Source organism: Drosophila erecta, unplaced genomic scaffold (genome assembly GCF_003286155.1).
Source record: "Drosophila erecta strain 14021-0224.00,06,07 unplaced genomic scaffold, DereRS2 tig00000126-arrow-pilon, whole genome shotgun sequence".
Taxonomy (NCBI): Eukaryota; Metazoa; Arthropoda; class Insecta; order Diptera; family Drosophilidae; genus Drosophila; species Drosophila erecta.
In genome coordinates, this window is record NW_020825209.1 from 6,678,596 (window position 1) to 6,702,556 (window position 23,961).

Sequence of the window (23,961 nt, forward strand, 5' to 3'; positions counted from 1 at the left end):
TCTTCCGCTTTTCCATCAAGTCGAACTAATTAAATCACTTATCCAATCGTTACTCAAGTGCGGCTTCTTGAGTTTAATTCACTTTCCATCTGGAGACTGGAGTCGTAAATCTAGCCCTGATTATGGCACATGATCCTCAAAGTCTGGGCTTCGTTACCAAGAGAAATGCTACTTAGGCTGCCACATGAAAACCCATACAATTCATAAGCTTATCTTTGGGGCTCCAAGTGGCACTTCCCGGCATTTCAACACCCTCGGCGAAATCAATTTGTTTGGATTCCGAAAACTAAAAGCAAAGCTCAAGTGATGACTGTCAGTGCCCCTTCGCCGTCTGTCTGCCCATATATCATAATGATGAGGATCGGGAATCGTATGGAATCGTATGGAATCGTTCTGTTTGCCGCTTTTTTCGGCTATTTTTTCAAGTGAAAAATCAGTACGGCACACATTCCTCTTTGTTTGGGGATGTCTCTGCTGTGGGGTTTCTCTCTTCCACATTTTGTGCCCTGCCTGGAGCCTCATCTTCTCTAATTGATTAAGCGTGAAATAATTTCTTTTGATTGACTTCAATTGAAATGAATTATTCTTTAATTGGAGGCGCGCAGTCGGCGACCAAAAAATGCAAAAGAAAAGAAACCAAATCGATGCAAGCGAAGTAAAATCTTCTAAACACAGTGCGTCGGCGCAACTTTAACCCATGCTGACCAAGAACTGGAGTTAGGAGTGGGGGCAACTGGAACCCCTGTCATCGATGTGAATTGTGTCTATGCGGCAATACACATTCAATGGACAACAGCAAATAACTTTGATTTTGATTTGCTTCCCTCGAAATGTAAATGCGAAATTTGCAGAAAACCAAAGAGGAAAATAAAATGGGGAAATAGTTTTTGGTTGGGAAACACATTTTTCTAGAGTTAAGCCATGAACTTGCTGATATCCTGTAAAGCATTTTAAGTGAATATAAATACAAATTTAGAAGGTTACTTATGTAGAATACAACTGTATCCAGTATGTAATATTTATAGTTCAATTTGTTTGGTTTTCCTAAGTGGTTTTCATATCCAAGTGTGTGTGGTGTTTTCAACTGATTTCGGAATGGAAATTAAGTTGGAGAAATGCCTCAGTTTTTGATGTCGTGCGACTGCCCCAACTAATACACCCCATGGCCACACCCTGTATTTGGCTTCGGGACATGTTCCTGCCACACCAACCACTCCTCCCCCCTCTCCCTTTGGGGGAACCCCCAAAAATCGGTGTCCTGCCTTGCTGGCTATGTTGTTGTGCCTGCTGCTCCTCCGTTGCCCGTTTTCGTTGTCGTTGTCGTTGTCAAGAACAAAAATAATAATAAAATTTGCTGTCGCTGCGAATATAAACAGGCAATTTCTGGGCCTCTCCCCGTCGCTTGCCCCTCTGACCCCTCCTACTCCTACTCCTCCCAAAAAAACAAAAAAAAAAAAAAAACTGCCTCACCAGCAATGGCAACAACAACTACAATAACAACGGAAAACAGGAGACGATGGCAGCTGTTTTTAATGTCTGCACAGCCGCCTAATGGCGCTTAACGGTTCACAGAGGGGGCAGCTGGGGGCGTGGCTGGTGAAGTTGGAGCTGCACTGAAAAAAATGTGTGCCTTGAAATGCCACTTGAAATGTATCAATCTATAGTAAAAAGATTGATATTATATTTTTAGGGCATTTTGTGTATAGCGGATTTGGAGTTATGCCAGCAGGCTTTAAGTCTGTATCTACAGTTTTTCTCCGAGTGTACTATTGCCATTTAGTCGCGAGCAGGGCAGGCCAAAAAGTTTAGTCTGTGTGTGTTTGTCGGGATTTGTGGCAAAAATTGAAAATCATATGCTCATCGTCATTGTCTCCACATTTTCACTCCTTCCCATCCAAAAATAAGAAAAAAAAAAAGAAAAACCGCGATCCTTATTGGCATTTTATGTGCCCGTTAAGTGGCAAACGTTTCAACAAAAATAAAAAATAATAAACTGTGAAACGGTGCAAAACAACACAAAATCTGCCTTTTAGAGAGAAAACCCAGTGGGTGTGAAAAATTCGAAATGCTGCCTAATCTTGTGAATACTGACAGTAAATTACCCCGCAGTTGGATATTAAAAGGTTCTCATAAAATTCGAAGCAGTTAAACAGTTTGAAACTTATCTTCCTTTTCGTAAATAACAAAGCAATATAATAACCTCTTTTTGAGGCATTTCTAAGCCGCTCAACTCATTCAAATCAAAGATTAAGTCGATCGGCGACTTGTTATGAACTCAACTCGATTGTGCAGCCTCGGAAAAAGTTGAACTTGATTTGACCTAAGCAAAGCCTATTCTAAAATGGGATAACCTCTTCCTCGAGCTCCCCAATCGTCGTTGCGTTGTACTGCCCCCAAAAACTTGCCAAGGTTTTCCTGTTTTCAAAAACATAATTTCCTCGACACACACACACACGGACAAATGGAAAACACAAAGGAGGAAAAAATGTGTTCTATACAAAATGTGGAAGCCAAAAAGTTGCACAAAATTGCCAAAGTTTTGTTTGCTTATGCATTGCACTGCCCTCGTCAACCGGTCGCCCTCCAAATCCGCCCCCTTATTCTAAAAAAAATCCACCCCATATACCCCACACACCCCCTCCCCCCAAAATGAAGTGGCATGCCCCTAATTGTGAGTAACCCTGCTATATATTTTTTGTTAGCTGAAAGAGGGAGAAATTATGTCAGCAGGACGGCAAATCGAGGGCCGGGTGTGTAAATTATTTATGTGCCAACTGTCCTGCCCCAACAGGATTTTTCTTCATCTTGCGGCACGCATGGGTTAAGCCCCTCACTTTGCCCTTTTTACTCCTTTGTGTCAGTTTATAAATAAAACCCATTATTGCCGCGACTTTTGGGCGAGAGATTAGGCCTCATCCTGCTGAAAAAATAAACCAAATTCTATTCTGGACAACTTTTGTAAATGTAATTTAATTAAAAATAATTATTAATGAATTAATGAAAACTAATTAAAAGGATTTCAGCTTGAACTAGCTCAATTATTAACTATTAGATAAACAAATATTTTGGTATATTAATCAGCTGCCTGAACTCCAACTAATGATGTGTTTCCTATACCAAAACTGAGATTGCACATATTTTTGGGCTAGCTTAATTACAGGATATTAAAAACGTCGGTGTTTATTTCCGTAATTTTGATTAAATTTCTTGGTGGCTTTTTTCGTGCTTTCTTTTCCGCTTCGCTTTCAGTTGGCCACGTTGGAGTTTTCGTTTGAAATTAGTACGCATTGTCCTTAATTGTTGGGGCGTTTGTGCGGGGGGCTGGCATTTTATGGGTTTTTGAGGGGGTTCGGTCGCATATATATATATATGTGTGTGTGTGTTAGTGAGTGTGTGTGAGCGGTATATAGGGCTTTGGCTTTGGCTTTGGCCAAGAGCCATTGACTTCGTTCCCTGCTGCGTGTTTATTTATTTGACTTGTGCATGTCGCTTTTGGGTGTTAACTTTAATAATTAACGGCATTAATTGCCGCATATGTCACATGTTTGCTTTGCGTCCCCCCACAGCCCCCACATCCCCCCCCCCCAGTCTCCGCACCCCCTATAACCCTCACAACCCTCTGAAAACTCGCCACGGGCATGCATTTGTCTTATATTTGGTTTCGTTTTGTTTTTATAGAGCTTTTCGCTCATGCCAGCGAGTCGAGTGAACCGGAGTCACTCCTTTGAAATATTTAAACGCTTATGTCATTTCCACATTCCTGCCCATTTGGGTATTTTCCTTCGGCCCGCTTGTCGCCCCATTCAGCTGCATAATTCATAAATAGGCTAAATGGGAAATGGTGCATTTCTAGGTCTTTAATTGACTGGCTTGACTTTCTCGCTAAGCTCGAGGGTGTATTTGTTCTTGGCTTCAAACTGGAAAGCGAATTTAGATCGATAATTCAAATGGTTGTGCGTTTCGGTATATATTACTCGTAACCTAATTATATTATATTGCTTGCCATTAGGGCATTGAATCAAAATTAAATTGAAGCCTTACCTCTTCTGCACAGCCCATTCGATTCTATATTTTCCACTCGACTTCTACGGCCACCCAACTCGAAGATAGATACTATATTTGGTTTGACAATGCCATAAGTATTTCCATGGCTACTTTTTTGATATGTAAAGTTTTCCTTTTCTATTCATTGACAGAGGTTCATTAGAGACGCCAGTAAACCGGTAGAGTCAGTCCACTCGCACGATTGAAAAATGTTTTGTTTATCGTTCAGATGCGAGTCTCGATTCGAAATGTTTTGTCTCCTAATGAGAACTAATGAATGCGTTGGAGTTGAAGTCGAATGAAGTTGGATGCTCTGCCACCGGTTTTCCTTTATCATTATTATTATTTTATGCGATCCGGCTGGTGGGTTGCACAACAACCCACACAAGATGGGAAAATCGGAGACCGAGACCGAAACCGAAACTGGTCTTCGATCTGCTCTGATTCGATTTTGGGGAATGACAAATGCATTTGAGATTAGGATCGGAGATCTTATCGAGTCTCAAACTAATGGGCTTAAATGTGATGACAATAAATTGATTTCATGATTATGGGAATTCGATTTGGAATTTATGGATGGTAATAATGCAATTTGAAGTCATTTAGATGTGGAGATAGTTGCATATCTCGGTTGGAATTAAGATATAAAAGGTGGAACGCATGCCATAACGATATGCGGAGTGGAATAAAGAGGGTTCGATAAAACTAATGTTAATTAAGCTGTGGGAATGAGGAGCAACGATATGATCGGTTGCACAATTTACGAGCACGTTTCACGTCTCACACCCAAAATATTTATTGCTTTTCAAATAAGCATTTTAATATCCTGCATTTGCAAGAAATTTACCAAACGCCCTGCTTCAATTTTCACACTTCCCCGCGCGTTTGCGACATCAAAAAGAAAAACTTCTTGAATGCTTCTTGTTTTGCTTTCCATTTTGTGGCTTCTGTAAAGTGTTTTCTTTCACAGAGCGAGAGTAAACGCTTAAGGCGCTTATGGCGAGGAAAAGTTCAAAAATCTCATTAAATACAACAATATAAACATGCAGCAACAAGAACCATATACTAAATATTTATACCCGGCTGTAAAAGTTCATTTTTTTCGCCTTGCTCCCTCTCGCATTTGGTTGGCTTTCCATATAAAAATTGTGTAAAATAATAAAAATAATTTCAACGACAATACAGACACAAAGCGTCGCACACACACACGTGCAACACATTGTCGCCCCAGACGCCATTTTGGCTTTGTTGTTGCGTGTAATGGATGCCGTTATGTGCAGAAGCGTTGGAATAAGGGACGGGACTGGGGGGTGGATTTCCAGGGGGGGTTGGGGATCGGAATCGGGTTTGCGATGCGCCTTTTGGCATTACTTCGACTTGAATGCGCTCTGTGCAATGGCCAATGCACATTCTGCCCTCGCGACCGTGGCATAAATATAATTATTTTGTTATAAAAATGCATTCCACACAGAAGAATTGGGTGGTGGGGGTATTCCATTATGCGACACTTGTCCTCAAGCATTCCGTACCATTCGCACACGAGAGCAAAATGTTTATTGCCCCCAACATTATCCCCCCGTCCATCCTTTCAGTTCGAAATTCCACTCAAGTGGTTTTTGGTCCTCTCTATGCGATTCTCATAAATATTACGTGGCTGGTATCGAATGTTGTGCGTTATTGCCTGCGCTGTCTAGAGGTTTGAAGCTTCAAAAGGTCTGGAAACAAAAAACTAAATTATGGTTTATACCGCAAATTGGTGGTAAGAAAAACATTGATTGCATTATTCCGTAATCGAATATCTCTCATATTATCTATTTTATGTCCTTTTATTTCCCATTATTACCCAACGGATTTGTAATTAGTTTACTGCTTATTTGTGAGTTCTAGTTTAGACCCTAACAATCGATTGCTATGCATAAAGTCTGAAATTAACTATTATTTTTTTCTTGTCATTGCAGATTTTAAAGCGCTCCTGTTCACGGAATTCTGCTCTTTAAAGGAATCCGCTTGCTGAAGGGGCAGTTGGTGCAGAGGTAAGTGCTCCGAATAATAGAGCCCAGACAACTGTCGTTGGCATTTGGGTAGAAAACCCTACCATATAGTCAGATAACTGCTCATTTTACCCCCCTTCTTTCTCATACATGGAAAGAAATTGTCAATTTTATGACTCAGACAGTACCCTTTACCGAAATCGAACTAAAATTTGAACTATGGCACAGTGACAATATAAGCTCGACAATCTTAAGTTTTATTGAAGCAATAAGAAGCTCGATATGAAGAAAACTGCCTTCTTGGTAAATTTGAGTGCCATTCAGTGTATTCCATGGCCTGTCCTTTCTTCACGGTTCCAGTCAACTGATTATAATAACACGATTTATCAAATGCACGTAAATTACAATAAATTAAACACGAAATTAATATTAATGACAAAGGCAGGCGCACACACACACAGGCAGTTCTGTGAAAATGGAGTGGTGGTAGTGCGGGAGACGATAGATATATGTATACATGTATAAACATAAGCATGCAATACGCAATACACGTACACACGCTTGTGCGTTTGTGTTTGTGCAGAGACAATTGCCAAATTAAGTGCATGCCTCTGTTCCAGCCACGCCCCGTTTCACAGCCAGCCGCCCATTTGGACGGACTTTCCCCTGCCCTGCCGCACGCAATTTCCCCCCCTGGCTGCATCTTAAATATGAAAATCGTTCTTTTGATTGCAAATTTGCTTATTTGCATTGCATTTGCGAGACCCGCAGTTAATAAGCTCCGGACATAATAGTCCAAACACACATTGCGTGCGCCGGCGAAGGCAGAGCGACTCCTGCATGCCGAAAGCCAACAAATGACCAGGCGATTGATCAGGACAAGCTAGATGAATGGAGGCCCAGACCTCCCAGCCATCCTGGCGCTGGGAGAAGGGTCAGGAATTCGAGATGGGAAATGTGGGAGGAAAGCGCTGTTTTCGGTTGGAGATGCCTCAGTGAATTCACTGGTTCAGTGACTGAGAAATGACTTATATGAATCGCATATTATGTAGTGATTTCTTATTGGCATCAATTTGAATTAGTTTAGGGAAACATAACTAAATTCTGCCAATCATATCATATAGCTTCTTTTATCGAAGTTAAGTACCAGTATATGAAATAGGAAGAAATATACATTAGGAATACCTTGGCATAGTTCTTAGCTACATGTAGTAAAAATCAGACACCTTTTCTCACAGTGTACAGTTGCACACATAACTGGGCAATAAGTAGGTTTGGATCGCAGCACTCATCTATTCATTAACAGCAGCTAATTGGACACTGAGTAACACTCACCATGAGTCACTGTTTTCATTATCTGTGATTTGCCTTATTGCCGCCTCGCCGGCAGCTCATCCTTAATTGCGATTGTTGCAAGGACTTGCAGAATTTTGCATATTTGATGAGCCTGGCTCTCAATCCTCTGCCCGCATGCATATATGTGTATGTGTATGTCTGGCTCCTGGGGTCTTTCAATACCAGAGACTCAGTCGAGTTCCGTTCCGAACGCCGTACGTCTACGTACCTGGCCTGTTGAGTTGCAATTTGGCCAACAAATTATGCAACAGCAGTGGCAACAGCAGCACTACTGACCCAACTACACAGTGCCAAAAGGGGGGTATTGAATGGGGGGACGAGTGTCCGTTTGCCGGCGCGTTGACTTTACGGCCCGTCCGCCGGGCTCATCCGTCCGGCCCTGTTAAATAATTGTAATTTATGGCATTTTACACAAATAAATATATGAAAATCAATAAATTTGCTCCACACACATGCACTCTATCTCTCCCTCTCTCCCGCTCTCTCCCTCTCTCTCTCTTACTTACAACGACTATCCCCATGGAGTTGGGCCTCGGTTTTTGGTTTTTGGTGCATTGCAAATTGCTTTTTGCTTTTGCTTTTGCTCCTGCCCTTGCACTCTGTGTGCTTATTTATTGTTATTTGTGGACTTTAACAATTACTTTATGTTGTCACAATTTAAAAAGCTATGGTGAAAAAGAGGGATAGGCGCAATTCACTGGTCAGGCCAGGCAGCATTCAAAATTAATGTTTTTCCCCAATGCTTTTTCATTTTTCAATCATTGCATTTTGACTTTTTTCAAATATTTATATGTCGACAATATTTTGCATTTCAATTGCGGTTTTTTGGTGGCCAGCATACGCACACACCCGTCTGTAGACACATAAAGACTATAAAACTCTGACAATTTAACTGGTTTTCGGTGGGGCGTTACACATTTTCTTAACTTTGCACGAGTTGATTTTTGTGAAATAAGTTTCATAGCGCTTGCATGAGTTTTATGCTTATTTAGTGTGACTAGGCCCATAGGAATTTCTATTATTTTAGACAGATCTGAATAAAAAGCAAAGGTTTCTAATTATGAATAACTTTTTTTTTTCAATGAACTCGTCCATCTTCCATCTAACCTTTTAAACCTTTTCTAAAAATAACTCAGAAGCGACATCCATTTTTCTAGGTCGAATTAGCATACATTTTTTTATTTTTACCGCAAAGTCAATTCACTATTCACTTTATCTGTTTTCTACTAAACCCAATGCTCGGCAAAAAACGCATTTGACTCTCCAGCTCGAACAGGACAAATCAATTTCGTTTTTGATTTGGTAATCTCAAAGCTCTTAATTTAGTTGATTTGAATCGGATGGAATTTCCATTCCATGCATAGTGTTGGTTAATGAAAAAAGGCCAGTGTCTGTTTTTTTTTTTCCAAAACTGGTTTTGTAAATTGAACTCGGTAAATTTTAATTTAATTTTCCTTTGCATATGGCACAAGAGCATGCAAAAAAAAAGTCAAAAAAGCAAACTAAATATATTTTTATAAATATGTTTGCCTATTGGTCGAGCTATGCCACGCCCTCCGCCTCTCGCACAGACGTATGTAAAAACGTTATATCGTGTTGACTTTTGTTTGGCTTTCCACATTTTTGTTTGTTTGCTCCGTTCGCCCTCGTTCGGTGCCTTCTATATTTTTTCCTTTTCATTTTGTCATATTGGAAAATCCAAATTAATTTATTTGTGTCAAAGTAATTCAATTTTATTGTCACTCGCCATAAATAAACAAATGTCGTGCGCAATACGCTCTAAGCCTATAAATATAAACATATACCATCAACTCAGCTCCGTCTGCCCCGCAGCTCGCAACTCTTTCAATTAAAATTTATATAAATTTATGATTGTTTATTTGTAATATTTTCCTTGTTATCTTTTCCTATTTTCCTCGTTTTCTGTTCTTTGCCGACGACTGTTTGTGGGCTTGTTTGGGGTCACCTCACACTCATCCCAAGCTCCACACTCCTCGCACTCGTTAGTCACGCGTTTGGTTCGCCGCCGCCTGGTGTGAAAAGTAATTATGAACGCTTTATGACAGCCGGTCAACTTCATTCGATGTCCATTAATTTGGCCACACTTAACTGTGTTCGATGTGTTTTTTCCTTTTTGGTTGGGAGATTTTCTTCTGTACTCGCCGCTTGGCGGCAGGAAACTCTTGGTGGGGTTTGGATAGCCGCTGGAGAAGGAGAAATTTTATATTTAATATCATTTGAGACTTGCTGAATTACAAAAATTTTATTGCCATTTTATTGCTTTCCTTATTTACGCGTCGTAAAAGTATATCAATTAAACGACTTTATTGAATATTTAATTTTCTGTTTGTGTTGGATTTTCTAGGTTACATGTTAAATGGTGAAATTAAGATTGGAGGGACATATACATAGTTCTTCAATTTTCAACTTGAATAATGGATGTTTCAAAATATTTTGGGAAAATTCTCAGATCTGCCAGATCGTGAGCTTTGATTGCATCCCAATTCCTTGAACGTCGACTTACCTCCATCGCCTTTGTTTATTTTCGGTTTTATGTGTTGTCTCAGCTGGACGGCGAAAGAGACGGCGCTAGACGGGGAGAAAGAGAGGGGACGCGCCCCGAAATTCCATCGCCGGTCACGTATGATGGCCCATATGTGTGGCCAACTCACTCCCCTCTCCGCCCCTCCTGGTTTTGGGCTTCCACCTTGACTTGGTCTTGGATCTCGTTTATGCGTTTGTTTGTATATGTTTTTAATAAAATTTATTACACTCGCACATGACGAACATGCCATCTCCCTCTCTTCCCGCTCACTACTCCTCACTCATATTTGTCTAATAGAAAAATGGTGACCCAAACACAAACACGAACACGGGAATTTCTTCTTTTTTTTTTTAGGGGGAGAAGGGCGTTAATTTTTATTATGCATCCGTCGACTTCGTCTGTCTTTGGCCTATAATTATAACATAAAATTTTTATTGAAATTTCTTAGGCATTTTCATTTAGTATTTCTTCTCCTGCCAGGGTCCAAGTGCATCTAGAGTTGGAAATGGATAGGGAATGGTTGCCGCACACATGAAATAAAAGTAATAAACATTTATTGCATTAATTTATTAGTGCACACAGGCTGGCTTTTGCCTGATATGGGATCTGATTGAGGTGATGTGATCATTATAAATGCATATACCAATCAGGCTAATTTAATTTACCATAAATTCTACAACCGCAAAAAATATTCAAATTGACACCGAAAATGTCGCAGCCCCAACAAGAGTAATAATAACAATAATACAAGCACAAAGCCTGCCCAGCGAACCAATGGCGGTTAAAGTCAACTAACAAGTATAACAATTATAATTTAACTGTCAATTTCAGCAAACGGCAAATTGAAAATTCAAATGGCGAACACGCAACAAAAATGTTCATGCATTTTTCATCTCGGTTATTCGCTGTTTGTTTAATTTCAAACTAATTAAACTGGAAAATATTGAGAATTACAAAGGCTTGCCATGCAAGCAAGGAAATTACGAAATGCTACGGTTCTAGGTGGGGAAATAAATGCATATACCAATGGAATTCGTTTCTATTATAATTATAGTTGCTAAGCAAATAATCCAAAGTCCAATGGTAATTTTACTAATATTTATAATAAGCTTGTGGACGCAATTTTTTGTACGAATTTCCTCTCGCCAGTTTGATGCGATATCAATTGAAATCACTTTTAAGAGCATTTAGGATCGCATTAGGTGTTCATTTTCGCCGGCCATCAGCGAACATGTTCCTCCGTTCCGGTTAAAATGCATCTTGTGTTGTTTCCATCAAATGCCACCCTTTGGCAACGCGCAACACACGCCAATGGGGCATTAGCCAATGGCTCTTTATCTACACTTACAGTTGGAGCCCCCTCTTCGTCCTTCCCGCCCCTTCTGCCCCATTCAAGTCCCTACGTGTTGCCACAAAGCACTGTGTGCTGGTAGAACGTTAAGTTTTTAATGAAATATTGCCGGGGCGTTATTTGTTTAGTGCGCTTCATCAAATCCAGCCAAGCAGTTTGATAGAAAGATGCACGAAAACAATTTTTTACCAATTTTCTTCAAATTTTATGTGGTGCAATGTTAATTGGAGTCAACCAAATAAGAAAAAAGGAATTATTTTCCGAAGTGAGCGAGTAGATATTTCTTGTAAGGAAATATGAAAATAGGCAAAGTTTCTCGCAGTGTGAGTGAGTCCATTTGTTGGCCATTTTGGCCCGCAAATGGGTTTCCTCGTTTCCTTGGCCGCGTGTGCTCTCTGGCAGGTGCCGGCTTTCAATTTGCTTTCAATCGCATTGAAATAAAACGCTAAAAGCGAAACCGCCAACAGCCGTTGCCGCAAGTGGCACGCAAGAGCGACAGGGAGAGGTGATGGATGGGATGGGGCTTTTGGACTGAAAACGTTAATAAATTACGGCCAGCAGAGATTATTATATGTGGCATGAAAAATTATGCACCACAAGCGCGCTCGAGCCTATGAAGGCCTCTCATGTGTCACGATAGAAAACAATTCAATGTGTTTTCTTTTTTCGCCTTAAATTTCCCCGTTGTTTTTGTTTTTTTTTTTTCCTTTTTCTTTTTCACCCCCCATCCCGCGGCGGTGTTAAGTTCTCAGGTGGTTTAATGTGGGAATTGGGTTCGGATTGCGTACCGCTCCTTCAAGCACGAACAAAATGTGGTGAAAAATCTTTTGACTCCGACTCTGACACGAAAACGATAATTAAAAATCTCACTTTTCATAACCGTCAAGTTGTCAGTTTAATATTTTTTGTTGGCCATTTACATTTACAATTTGGCACTGGGAAAAAGTGGGTTGAATATGTAACCGCACCATGGAGTGATCGTAAGTTTCCACTTCATAAGTCGATCCTTTTTTCCAGTATCGATTCGAATTGCAGCTGTGGTCCATTCGAGAGCGAGTGAATTGAATGTTCGTTCACATGAAATTACAAGACAGTCCAATTGGGAGCTGTTTGGGTGGATGGGGGAGGTAAACTTGCGACCTGGGGCTCGAAAATACTATATAATGCCCGGAACACTTGACAGGGCTCTGGGACTTCCCTCTCTTTCTTGTCCCTCTCTCACTGTCTCTGTCTCTCACTTACGGTGCCCCTTGCACGCATATTTCATCTGTGCTGTCTGAATTTTTGAAGTGATTTCAAAGTGATTATTTTTTGACACTTGGGGCAACACCTGCGTTGCATTTGCAGCTGCCTTCAATGGGATATAAGTTGATATACATAGTTGGTGTATGCGATACATACAACTGCATATAGGCAAATGAGTGCTCTCCATCTCTTTCACTCGCCGCTGCGCCCGTCTCTATCGCTCTCGTTTTGCGTGCGCCTGTTGTTTGTGTGTAATTATATAATTTGACTGCTGCAATTATGTTGTTCGCCGTTAATTGAAATGTAAACGTCATCATTATGATAAGAAGACGTCGGGGTCACCACTGTGCACACGGCTGCAGAAGCAGAAGAATGGAAAGAGGATGATGATGATGAAGAAGTGAAACGAGCCGAGGAGGTGGATTTCGAGACGGGGAACCCTTTTTGTTTGCGTGCATCTGGTGGCAGAACGTGTCAATTCCATTTTTGATGGCTTCACACGCTTCAAACGAAGGGAACCTAAGACTAAGACTATTAGCGACTGATTCCTCAAGCCATTATTTAAGGACCACATGGGTGAGAAGTCAGCGAACTCATTAAACTTTGCCGGAATTCAGAGGCCCGAAAATGGCACAAAAAAGATAGTCCAGGGTTGCTAGCAGTACAGGAAGTTCGAAATGGTGCGTTGATGCTACTATTGGAAAAGTAATAAGAAATTCATATCCCACTTGATACATTTCTTGCAACACAACCAGCCAAAAGACAACCTGTGTCCTTGTCTGAAAACGTTTACGAACATTTTAACAAAAAATTTTAATATCAATGATGCCAGGTGGAAAAGGGGAAGTACGCTCACGCGTTACGCCCCAAGAGTTTTGATAAATTTCAATTGAAATTGCAGCCTGCTGCTTCAGGATTTATTTACTTATTTTATTATTATTTTTTTTAAAGATGACAACCCTAGGAGGATGTCTCGGCGAGTGTTTGCGTCTTCTGTCCAGTTTGTTGCAGTTGCCTTCGCATTAAGTTGGCAATTCCATTCATGCGACAGGCCATATGAGCAGGACAACCCTGCAGCCACGCCCCCGTGGTCGAACCCCGCCCACTTCCTTCCTGACTGCCACTGTCTGCGTACGTGACATTTGGCGGCGCCACCGGGAAGCACGTAGACGGAAAATACTCTGTAAATCTTTACGCTCCTTCGCTCTGGCTCCATTCGTTCCATTTCTTTTGACCTTAAGTTGGATAATGTCGAATAGTAGGCCACAGTTCCAGATCCTTTACTATTTAACATGATAACTCTAAACTAAGTCGAACTCTGGATCACTTGAATGCCATATTAAAAAGAAACATATTACATGAACTTGCATTGATTAATGCCCAAAAATGTATTCAAGTGTGCTGACTTTCTGTACTTCGATGCATACATATATTCAGCACAGGGTATCTTCTAGTCGCAAGGCTCTTTTCCGGCCCCTCTTGCTAGTTTCTTTGCACCGCTTCTTGCGCTTTTCGATTTCGCCTTTCGCAAGTTCTGGCTGCACTTTTTTTCCTAGCTTCTATTTGGCGTCTTTTGGTCGTCGCAGTGGCAGTCTTCTTGGGGTTTTTACTTGGGTCCGTTCGGCTGGCACTTTTTTCCCCATTTCCTCTTTTTTTGTGGCATTTTCCGTGCCGTTCCGTCGCGTTCTTGTATTTGCCCCTTGTTTACAACTGCGACGCCGACCAAGCGCAAAAGTGTTTGTTGCCGCAGGACTGCGACTGAAACTTTGAGTTCAGAAGGAGACGGGACAGAATAGCGATCGAGGACGCAAGTCCTGCCATAAATTCTGCTTATCTAAACGGAAAAATACAATTTGTAATTGAAAATATTTTCGTGCACATACACACACTCTCGCACTTGCACTTGCATGCGCTAGAAAGTTGGATTTTTTTTATTTTTTTGGATTTTTGTACTTTAAGCCATTTTTGTCGTTTCGCTCGGCTCCTGATTTCTGGCTCCTTCTCAAGTAGTTTTTTGATGGCCACTTGTTGTTGGACATTTCTAATGGCCTCGGAAAAGTTTTTGCATTGTTTGGTTGGTTCTCAATGAGCTTACTTGGCCAAGTATGGCAATCTGTTTGATTGGTTTGTTTGCTCCTGTTGTTGCAACTTGTCTCCGCTGCAGCCAAACGCAGCCTAAAGTTATTCAATATAGCATTTTTTTACTCGCCTGCCGTAAAATCTGCCGTAAAATTGATGAAATCTAATACATTTATACTTTCTCAGGCTCAACACAAAATAAAAGCGCATTGAAAAAGGCGTGCTTAAATATGTGTACTTGTGTATAAGCCCCAAACTTTACGCTTGCCATTATTCATTTGAAATTCAATATGTATTAGTTTTATTTTCATAGTATCAATACCCAAAGTGGTATCAATGTTCAGACGGCCAACCCGATTTCTATGTGCATAAATCCATTAAATCTTATATTGAAGAAAATATTGCTAAATTTCCACAGTTTCGCTGAACAAAAACGTAATTTATACATTTTTATTATGATGTTAAGTCTGGAATCGAAATACACCGCTCGAAACTCAGGGTTTCCTTTATGTCGGCCTTGTGTTTTGTGTTTGCAACGCAAAGATTTCGATGGCCCGGCTTTAATCAGCTTAGCGGAGTTATGAGCTATTTTCCGAGTGCCCCTCTCCGCGCTTCTCATGGCGTTTACCTGGCTTATGCAACACACTCGTCGTTTGAATGCGGCTTAGTTGCCATTGCATAATCGCTTGTCGCTTAATCTACTTATTGATTGACAATATTGAGACCCTTTTAAAGCCACACTACACCCATCCCCCAGGCAGGAATGGCAGCCGAGAGCCCACAAATCGTTTTAATGCGTTCTTAATTAGCTGCAGTCGCTGAATGGCAGCTGCAACGCTGTTGGCGTTTGGTGGCACTTGTTCGACATTTTCAATTGGCCGCATTACTTAAAGTGCACAGCCACGCTCCTCCGCAACTCCGCCCCTCAGCCTTGCCCCAAACTGGGGCCTCTTGGCTCCTGGCTCTCCAGGCGCTGAGTAACCCTTGAAACCGCAAGTGGAAGTGAGCACTCGCCACTTGGCAGCAGAGTTGCATTTAGTTGCCATCTGCGAGGGCTTAAGTATATAAATGTGCACTCCCCGCAAACACACATATAGTTTAGTGCGATATAGATGTGTGTGGCTCCTAGGATGCGGATAAATCCATGTGGGTAATATTTGACAGAAGTGAAATGTGTTCGTTCTGGCAAAGCGACTGATGAGGAGGGTCTTGGCCAAATCTTTACTAACGCTTATTGATGATGATTATCGTTATGACGGCGCTCTATGTGGAAATTAAGTGGCACGTGGATGAGTCTGACTAATGAAGAAGCTTCCAGGATAGGTTTTAAGTCTTCTGGCCTCAGGCTTTGTGTTTGTTTCTCCCATAAATAAATGCAGCAAGAGTTCTGCCTCTTAATTATTTTTAAATGCTTTCACTTCTGGCCAGAGATGTTTTTCTAGTGACATTCATCCTTTGAACGAATTGCTTTGATGTAATTCTAGCAAGGCTCCCTTACCTAACCGCTTGAATTGAAAGCGTTTGTTGTCCTTCTATTTTGTTGCGAAACTCCTTGAATACTTCGATGCTGCAGGGGGGCGTTCAGCATGTTGAGCATTTTAATTGTTTGCCACTTTTGGTGGAGGCAGCACAGCACAGCACAGCACAGCAGAGCTCAGCACTGTGGCAGCAAGTGCAAGTGCAAGTGCAAAAGTCGCAGCTTATGCCACCTGAAGAGCAACAAGTTCCGCTCGCCGTCCTTCCGTCCGCCGTCCGCCTTTTGCTATGCTCTATACACACATTCTGGGAAGGACTTGGCACTAGGATTACTTATATTCATATCCATATCCATATCCTTTTGCTGGAACGCAGCTGCAGCTGCCGCAAATTGCGGCACGACTTGTGGCATGCTCCACTTTTATTAACTTTTTAATGCAGCAATGCCAGAGCTTTCCCCGCTCGGCCCCCCCGTTTGGTTAGAGAGTTTTGCCAGCTTTTATAAGTTTATGTCGAGCAGCTGTTGGCTTCTGTTCCTTACTGCTTTTTGTTTGCCCCCTGTCGTCCTTTTTTCTTAACTTTTTTTTTTGGCTCTGCTCTGGCATGCAAATCCTGAGCCTCACACCATCGCCCAGCATCTTGGGCTTACTTTATTGGCTTTTGGCTTGTGTGGGGAAAAAGTTTTGCAAATTAATTACATTTTATTGGGCTCGACTTGAGCTGGAATGAACTCGAGCGGGGCGGCAAACTTTATTTGCGACCCCGCTCAATAAGCAAGGGTTTAAAGATCAAGCACTTGGCCCAGTATTATTAATAATAATAAGCTAATGCCATCAGCAAGGCCTTAAAAGATTCCATGGCTGTCGTCGCTCACTGTGCGCTGTCCTGAAATGCATTTTACGACTTTAAAATTCGAAAGCTCGTAAAACCAAAAAAAAAACAAAAAAAAATTAAATGGATGGATGGGGAAAGCCATAAAATGTCGAGTAAAATCGGCGGAGAGGGGGAAATACAATCATTGAACAAGTACGACAACGACCCAGACCGAATGTGAGTTTTTATGACTAATCAAACCTTTGCCACAGACAAGATAAACATACGAAAGCGTTTCCACTGGCTTGAAGCTGATACAGTGCACAGTGGAATCGAGCTATAAGCAGATAATTCATATTTCTTGCGCTGCGCTTATCTTTGTCATTAATTTCAATCACAGCAATTCAAATTCATTGGGTTTCAATTGTCTAATTTCACGATGGCTATTATACTTGAGCATTTTTCAAATTTCGAGGAAAATATTATTATTTTCGTTTCCTCACATTTGTTTGACTCCATTAAGTCGGTGTAATTAAATCAATCAAAAGTTTCTGAAAAAATTGGTTTTATGAGGCTTTTCTTTAAAAAATTTGTGGTTATATGTCTACGAGACATTTTTTGGATCTCAAGGCTTACTCAATGCATTATGGATTCACCTAAATGCGAACCGTTTATTGGCTTTCAAAAATATCATATTAATTTTAACGATTATAAGATGATAAGCCAAAAACGAACCACTTAGAAATTTAGATGGATCATAAATTAGCCTACGGCCCGAAAGCAAACATCATATTGTATATTATCCACGTTTCATTTTTATATGCAACCCTTTGGGGTCGCCATGCATAAACAAACACCCTCGTATCCCCACACCTGTTGATAAAGATCAGTGTCCATTATTTTGGGTGGCCCTTGGGCGTAAAAAAGAGTATTTCGAGAGGAGAAAGGTGAATATGAAGTATAATTCTGATGATGATGCAGTTGTGTTGAAATTGGCTGGAAAGGGTGGGCTCTCGTGTACCAGCTGTTTATGATGCGTTTATGACACATCAACCAGGACACGCACACGTCAGCGAGGAAGGTGAGATCGTTAATGGCGCCCAACGTGGGGCTGGGGCCCGCATGGTAATCGTAAAACTGACACTCGCAACTTCCCCCTCAAACGCTCCCTCCGCCCCTCTCCCGTGATAGTGGTGTGGCACAATAAGAGAAACATGGAACACGCAAAACAAATGAAAGTAAACAACCAGAGATTTTTGTGTAAAGTTTTGTTTTTTCGACTCTTTTCGGTTCAGCTTACACCAAAGTCGTGATTTTTTTGTTGGTCACAGAGCATAAAAATCCAAAAATAAATAAAGAGCGCAGGAAAAAAGTGAATTTATTTTATACGTTCACTGCTCGTAAAAATCAATGAAAACATTTGTCAGGACAAGCTTTTCTGGCTTGATGGCCCACCTTGCCAATCTGCTAGAGGGTTGGGCATGGGGATGGGAATGGGAATGGGGATGATGTTGGGGAATGGGGCTACCGGGATCTCGGATCGGGGGTGGAAGTTATTCCAATGAAATGCCTGCGAAAAGTTTTTCTCAACCAAGTTTCGTATGAAATTTGTAGCCAGTGGAACCGAACCAAACCAAAACGAACCAAACCGGAGAGGAAAGTAAGAGGAGCCAGGAGCCAGGAACCAGGAGCTTGGAACTATAAAACTTGAAGTTTCAGTTTCTTTGAAACTGTTTTCATTTCTTTATTTATTTTCGCTCTCCTTCGTCAGCCTTCGTTCTATAGGTGGAAAGGAATGTGTTTGATGCAAGCCAAGTTAATTGGATTAACACTGAGGCCCACACACACATACGCACACCCACATCCAGTGTTGCGAAATTCGATTTATGGTCAAAATGATTTAATTGCCAAACATGCCCAAAAAAGGGAAGGCGCAGCAGCTGTAAAGGGAATTTTTGTATTTTGCTTCTTTTTACTTGTTGTTTGTCCTTTGGAGTTTGGTAATGGAAGTTCAAAGCCGGGCTAAGGAAACAGCAAAGGGAGATGTGTTGGCAAATGGATTTTGGGCTGCAAAACTTTGTCACGCACTCGGAAACTAATTTCAAGTGCGAACTAGCTTGTTGAACCATTAGTTGATGGCCCGACTTTTAGGGATATGAATTCCTCATAAGTGCGCTTTCCATTGGGACTTGTTTCGGTTTAAAGTGCAAGCCAATTGTTATTGATAATGAGGTCCATATTTTATGCGTCCAGTGGAGACCTCGAATTTTTAAAAATTCACTTTAGAATTGAGGCCACATAAAATGGTTTCCCCCTTTTCTTTTCTAGCTTTTTTTTTTTTTTTTGAGTAAGTGTACCACAATTTTAATTTGCCTTAAGTGAAAAGTGTCCGTCTCAAAATGGAGCAATTACGAATTGTTTCCAGACCGAAGCTCACCTGACGACATGTACCAACCCAACTTGACAACCATCTTCGGGCTTCCATTACAGGGCGGTCCCTTCTGCAGCCACCATTCCGCCATGTAATTTGGCCACCCCTGCTCCGGCCGCAGAAAAACTCATTTCGTGTAATTAATTAAAGCGACCCCGGGAAAGGTCAACAACAAAGCCAAAGCCAGCAAAAAGGGACAGTACACGAGTACTGCTGCTTACTTTGTGACTACTTCTGACACGGCTCAAGTGCATCAAAGTCGGAGGACCATTCGGGCTTGTCTGGTAATTTGATCAACTTGCTGTGCCCAGCACCCATCCCGCTCACCTGCCCCAGTCCCTTTTCCTTTTGTTTTTAGGACATAACACATTTTTCCACATTGCTGAGCACTTTTTCGAGCGGTCAGAGGTGGCCGGCTAATAATTTTGTTAAGTTGGGACTAAGTCAGCCAGTACGGCTTCAACGTGTTTCTTCCCCTAGCTGGGCATATGGAAATCGGAATCCCATAAAATGTAAGCGTGGCTCAAGTTGCCTTCGCAATCGCCATCGCCATCGCCATCGCCTTCTGGTTTTTTATTCCTCCCCGTACACGAAATAAAATTAGCTCAATGAGCATTTGTGCAATCAAGTGATTTTTAAACAAGCAAACGGAAGGGGTTTTCCAGGGGGTTTGCCGGCGGTTGGGGGTCGCAGTAGTAGCCCCTGGGACGTGGCGAAAGGGTTGTCGGTGATATACATACTTACCACGGATACGGGCGGTACACAGAAACCCAACCTTAAACCCCTGGGACGGCGCGGGCTGTGGCAAATAAATTTCACACATATTTGCACACTCATACGGTGGCCGAGTGTGTGTTCAATAATTTTTTTTTTTCCCATTTTATTTTCCCCCTACAAGGTCGTCTTGGTTGATTGTAGTGGAAACGAGGAGGGAAGAAGAGTGTAGGCGACTTCCCCTTTACGTTGACACACAAAATAATAGAAACAGACCTTTTCTGAAAAGGGTATTCGCTTGTGGTGTTCATGTGATGTCTGTGGGGTTTTAGCATAATTTCATATTTACCAGCTGCTTATAATTTCGGGATTCCTATTGCCTCGACCTTGGCTGTGTGTTTTTTATAGCGGAATGCCTTGCTGGGCTGCAAGTTTGTTTATCTGTGGGCAAACAGAAACCCCTTCCAGCAGAAGAACATGACTCATGACACAGAGCAGCTCGCAGAAAGGGTTGCTCTCGATTCTCAGCTGCGGGTCTTCCGACATCGGAAACTAAAAGTATGAAAAAAGGAGAATCGAATGAGACCTTTGCCTGTAGGACTTCAGCTCGGTGGCGGTTTCTTTGACGATTAATTTGGTGCACAGATCATTGATTAACAATTGGCCATTGATTGGGGGTTGCAAGAGTAGGCCGAAGAGAAAAGCGGGGAACTTTTGTTCAAAGTGGGGTTTCAAATAAATAGCTCATTGTTTTGAGAACCTTTTTAACTTATTATTGTTTCGTATGTTATACTATCTATACTTGTACTAATATACCTAACTCCGCCTTTGACTGAAAGGTGACTTTAAAATGCACAAAGATGTGAGTGCTGGAAAACTCAACTGGCAACATGCCGCCGCTCATTATCTTTAGCAGCGGCATCGTCACGATGATCATTATCATCATTTGCAGAGGTTACACTCAACTTCTTAGGAGCTTATTCCTTTCGCCTGCTTTCTTTTTACATTTTTGTCAATTTACCGCGAACTCAAGTCATTTGTGTGTGGAAAATTCTGAAGGAGGGCCGGAAAAGCCGGGAAACCCGGCGAAGTGGGAGTGATGTGGTGCTTAAAGGCAACGGTAGCAGCCTGTCACATTTGCCGCGACACGATTTCCTTTGACTTTTCCCCGTTCCCCAACCACAACACATCTCTATTTATTCCTTTTTTTTTATGTGCATGGGAGGAATAAAAAGTACCAAAAAGAGAGAAAAAAAGAGAAAATACAACAAAACCAGGGAATAACAGAAACGGTAGCAAACTGAAACCGAAAAGGGAAAATAAAATGGCAAAAGGCAAGCAGTTATTTTTGCTGCGCATTTTCACTCCTTCAGTGCTTCACCCCATTTTCCATTCTCCATTCTCTTTCTCCATTTTCTCGGCGACATTCATTCGCATTCCTCCCAATTGTGTTATAAATTCAAAAATGAATAACGCACGTTTGCTTGCGGTTTAAAATTCTATTTTATTTGTATTGTGCAAAATGCTTTCACTTATTTTATCCTCTTTTTGTCGTTCTTGGGCTTCATTCTTGGCTCAATTAAAACATTTTGCAATGACATTTGTGCGGTTTGACTGGAGGACTAGAAAAAGTCGGACTTTTGTGACCAGCCGCTCCCCATTTGGGTTTCTATTACCATTTACCATTTACAATTTTTGCCATATTTTTTTGTAGATTCGGCTTAAGGAAATTTTTTTATTACCGAGCGTTTTGCGGGGTTGCAGTGAAAGCAATTTGGTTGATATACCTGTTTGGGGTTTCCCGGTAAAAAAGATATTTCATCATGAAGAGGAAAAGGCAAAGAGCACTTGGATACATCGAAGCGCTAGAAATATGTTGGGCATTTGAAAACATATTCAATGTGAGCTTAAAGGTCATAGCCCCAAGCATAAAATATAGACATTCGCTGTCATCCAAGCCGGATTAGGAAATGAAGAATTCACGCTCTTTTGGTATTTCGGTTCATAGAAGTAATAAGGTTAGAAAGTCTTAGAAATGCCTGCTACCAAAAAGCCAACTTTAACTACAAAAAACTCTGGTCACAACACCAATAGAAAAGTGGAAAACTCATTTGGCCTCCAACTGGCCACAATTATCCTTGCTTACTGCAAGAAATCTCAATCAGAAAACGAGAATCCCAGAAATCCGAGGCCAATCGGGAGAAGCCGAGCAAAAGTTCCATGGACAAACGGCATCAGAATTTAATTCGATTGCAAATCCCATATCATCCCCACAAAGTTGAGAGAAACATTCAATTATGAATTCTGAGAAAAGCTACAAAAAAAGAAAAGAAGCCAAGCACACACAAAAATTGAGCAGGAGAGGGAAAAACTACGGAAAACAGTTTTATTTATCCAACATTTGACTTTGAAATGATGAAAATGCTAAAGCTAAAAGGAAAAGGAAAGCCAGGGGAAAATTTCATTTGCTCTGACATTGTAAGTCACATTTGATGTACAATACTGCTGCTGGCCGATTCCTGTAGAATTTCCATCATTGATGGAGTTTTTCCTTTTTCTTTTTTTTTGTATCTTTTATTTTGTTTGGGGTACTTTGCTCCTGCAGTCCACTTGGAAAGTAAACGCATACTAATTAAATCCCAACTCTGACTAATATTTTTTCGTTTCGTGTTTGTATTTACAGATTCCAGAAGGTTGGAGAGCAACAAGCGTTACTGGAAAACTTCTTCAAAAATTTCGGTAAGTGGAATGTGCAGAGGAGCCCCTATGATTGGGGAAATTTTGTATCCAATATAACCTATCAGCTCTCGGTCGATACTAAACTTATTGGAATTTCGAAAATGATAGCGCTGACATGAAAGTTTCTTTGACCCCCCTGCCACCGCCGCCGTCTGTGTCATCATCCAGATTTTTCTTATTTCACTTTTATTGTGTTTTATGTCGCAACAGACACACAAAAAGACAATCCAGAAATCGGCTTAAAGCGCAAACAGAAAGGGAAATTCGAAGAGCAACAATCCGAGAGATGCGTATCTTGTGGTCCCCCAAATAAGCCCCCCATCCCAAATTTTTCTAGCAGTGTGCGTGTGCTTAACTGTCTCTTCATCAGCATCTTCAGCTCAATATTTTCGATATGCATCTCCTGTGTGTGCGTGTGTGTGGCTTTTTATTGTGATTGGGAGTAAGAGGTTTTCTTTTTTTTTTTTTTGGAAAGATATAAAACGTATCTGCAGCTGGCCGTCGTCCGTCGAGCGTTTTGTTTATGATTTGTCAAGATCTTAGGGCCGGAAAAATGTGTTTTAAAATTTAAGGGATTCTTTCGCTGAATTGATATGATTTCTTGCACTTTCCTATAAATTTGTAGATATTTTCCTTAGTGGTGCCCAAGTATCAGTTCTAGTGAGATTAAAATAAGCTATGTGCAGGGAGTAGTAGCGAGTTTTCCTTGGCACACTTTCTAGTGCTAATAAATTCACCTTTTACCGCAAAATATTGCCCAACATTTGCGAAAGACAAACAGCTCGGCTCCCCCGCCCCATATCTTGGCCATATCTCGTTCTACTGTGGGCGTAGTGCCAACATAAATCTCTTCAACAATCTGCCATCCCCACACCCGACTTTTCCCGCTACCAGCATTTTCCTGCTCATCTTTTGGCTCCTGTTTTCCCGGTTGGCTGTTGATTTTTGTCAACCTAATACAAAAGGCAAACAAAATTTGTGTTGGCATTTGGTTAGATTTGCCTGAGTGGGTGGAAAAAGGGAAAAAGGGGGTAAGGGCATGGGAAGGGCGCAAAGGTGGAAAGGAAGTGAAGTTGTGGGCAGGAGTTCATGGTGCAAGTGGCCACTGGGGAGTCGACTTGATGAAGGAGCCCGGAAATCAAATATTCGATGAGTTGTATGAATTACAGGTGGCCCA

The 23,961-nt window shown here is 41.4% G+C and overlaps 1 protein-coding gene across 1 annotated transcript in view; it reads left to right on the top strand.

Moving 5' to 3' along the window:
• LOC6550466 (midnolin homolog) overlaps nucleotides 1–23,961 on the top strand; it is an 83,476-nt gene that overhangs the window by 40,667 nt on the left and 18,848 nt on the right. The window contains exons 3-4 of the mRNA XM_001977692.3: nucleotides 6,003–6,077; nucleotides 22,729–22,784. The gene's annotated coding sequence lies outside the window, so the exon portion shown is untranslated. The remainder of the gene's footprint in view (nucleotides 1–6,002; nucleotides 6,078–22,728; nucleotides 22,785–23,961) is intronic.